This window comes from Catharus ustulatus, chromosome 12, assembly GCF_009819885.2.
Source record: "Catharus ustulatus isolate bCatUst1 chromosome 12, bCatUst1.pri.v2, whole genome shotgun sequence".
Taxonomy (NCBI): domain Eukaryota; kingdom Metazoa; phylum Chordata; class Aves; order Passeriformes; family Turdidae; genus Catharus; species Catharus ustulatus.
Window position 1 is genome coordinate 2,003,339 of NC_046232.1, and position 2,563 is coordinate 2,005,901.

Consider the following 2,563-nt stretch of genomic DNA (forward strand, 5'->3'; position numbering starts at 1 on the left):
GCAAGTAGAGGAGCTGAGCTCTGCTTTATTGAAGGGTGCACAGCAATCTTCTTCCCTGCAGGTGATTGTTGCATTCCAGGGAAATAGTTGCCAGGGATGGCTTTGCCCATGCCAGCTGTGCAGGGAAAGGGCTCCCAGCTTAGAGAGACCTTGATGCAGCGGGTGAGGCAGGGTTCCTGTGAGAGATGGGCTGAGAGAGGTGCTGGCAGGGCTCTGAGTGGAGGGGCTGCAGCTGTGGACCCCCTCTGCAGCCCTGCTCACCTCCCTCTGTAGCGGCTACCCTGGAAACACATCCTAAATAAAGCTGGGATCAGATAAATAAACGCGTCCGGAGGCCGGCAGGTCAGCCAGCACCGCGAGGAGGAGGGGAGCAGCCAGAAGGGATGGGAACTGCCTCTAACAGGACTGCAGGGGAAGGAGACAATTTAATTTTTCTTTTTTTTTTCCCTCCTCAAAGTCCTCCCAAGCCTCCAGCCCCACACGGTGAGCACTCACTAAAGGGCAGCTGTGTGAAAATGCCTGAAAACCACTGGCAGAAAATGGAGCTGGAGTTTGCATTGGGTCCCCGGGGGGAAGCAGGGGGAGGACAAGGGTCCCTCGTGCTGCCAGCCCTGCCCAGAGACACCGCTGGCTCTGCCCCTCTGCCAGATGTTGGCTGGGAAGGGAAAAACAAATCCCCCGCTTGCGGAGGGAGGGCTGGAAATGTGCTGGCCAGATGTGGGGCACAGAGCTTGGGGCTCGGCGAGGGGGGCGGCCCAAGCTGCCTCAGGCAGGGCTTGGTGGGGATGTTCCTCTGCATAACACAGGAAGTTTCAAGCAGAGGTTGTGATTTCCTTGTTGGAGGGAGGAAATGTAATGATAATTTTAAAAGCCAGTGGAAGCTTCCCTCTGTCCTTGCTGTGTCTTGGATATTTTCCCACCAGCCTGCTGCCTGTGGAGTGCATCCTGAACATCCTCGAGGGGGTAAGATACTCAGGTTGCTTGGAACCATTTCCTTGCTCTGGCTGTACTTGCTGCCCTCATCCAAGTCTGATGCTCCCCTGGCAAAGGGTGATTATTCTCAGTGGCCCAGTAAGCAAAGCAAATCTGAAGACAGAGAGCCTGAGGTAAAGCCAGGAATGCCTGCTGATGGTGGTCCTGGTGATTTGGGGGTTGTGCTGATGAGTTGGAGGTGGTTCTGGTGGGTTGGGGATTGTCCTGGTGGGTTGGAGGTGGTTCTGGTGGGTTGGGGATCGTCCTGGTGGGTTGGAGGTGGTCCTGGTGATTTGGGGATCGTCCTGGTGGGTTGGAGGTGGTTCTGGTGGGTTGGAGATGGTCCTGGGAGGTGGGAGAGGAGTGGATGTATTCAGCCCACCTGTTGCTCATGATGTGATGGGGGCAGTAGAGATCGAACTCCACCCTGAAGGGTAAAGCCTGCACCCTCCTCCCTTCATCAGCCCCTAAAAGGGGCAAGGAGAGGGAACTGCTGAGGACAGCCAGAGAGGAAAACTTCCCAGAGTCCTCAGCAGACCCTAAGATAAAGAGCAGGAAAGGGAGTACTTTGCAAAATTGAATCTGTACAAATCAGCCAGCCTAGCTAATATGAAACCCCCAGACTAAACAGAATTAGCTAATGAACTTACCGAGCCCCTGGCAATTACTCAGAAAAAGTTACTGAAAAAACAGAGCATCCCAGGTTTATTTAATGTCTTTATTAATGATCTGAAAGCAAAAGTAAACAACAAATTAATTATGTTTGCAGATGACTGTACACTGGAAGGTGTTGCAAATGCTGCCAAAGACGGCAAAGTCACGCCGAGGGCCCTGGAGGGGTTAGAATTAACCCAGCAGGAAACAAGCCACATGTAATCCATCAGCCAAACATGGCACGGCAGAGAAAAGGGAGAAGGGAAAAGGGCCTGAAATCCAGACATCCATGAGGAAGGAGGGGTGTGCTGCACAGCAGCAGAGGAGGAGGTTGGGAACACCTTTGGAGAGGGTTGGAAAGATGGGATGTGAGCAAGGAGTGGGACCCAGGCTGGGTGGGATGCTGGGTCTCCAAAGGGTGGTGACCTTGTCCTGAACAATCTTGGCATCCAGGAGAATTCCTGAATTCAGGAGGAGAAGCTGGAAAGCTCTTTTCCCGGTGTTGTGCTATCACAGTTGGAGTGCTGTGAGCCCTGAGGGCCAAATGTCACCCTGCCAGCTCAGAGAGGTGTGAGGCTTGCACAGCCACTACAGCAATACGGGCAGGGGTGGGTAAAGGCAGCTTTGGGATCCTGATCTGTCTGTGTGGACACCAGGAGCTGGCTTTGCTCCCCCAGCAGTGCCCGGTGCCAAGGAAGATTAACCCAGCTGGTTAGATCGTGGTGCTAATAACACCAAGCTTTGATCCCCGCGCGGGCCATTCACTGAACAGTCGGATCCGCTGATCCTCGTGGGTCTCTTCCAACTCAGAATATTTCGGGATTCTGTGACATCCAGCCCAGCCCGGAGCAGGCGGTGCCTGCGGAGCCGCCCCTCGCACCCCACGTCGGGCTCTGTCCCGCTCCTCCCTTTCCGAACCCGGGGAACAAGGCTGCTT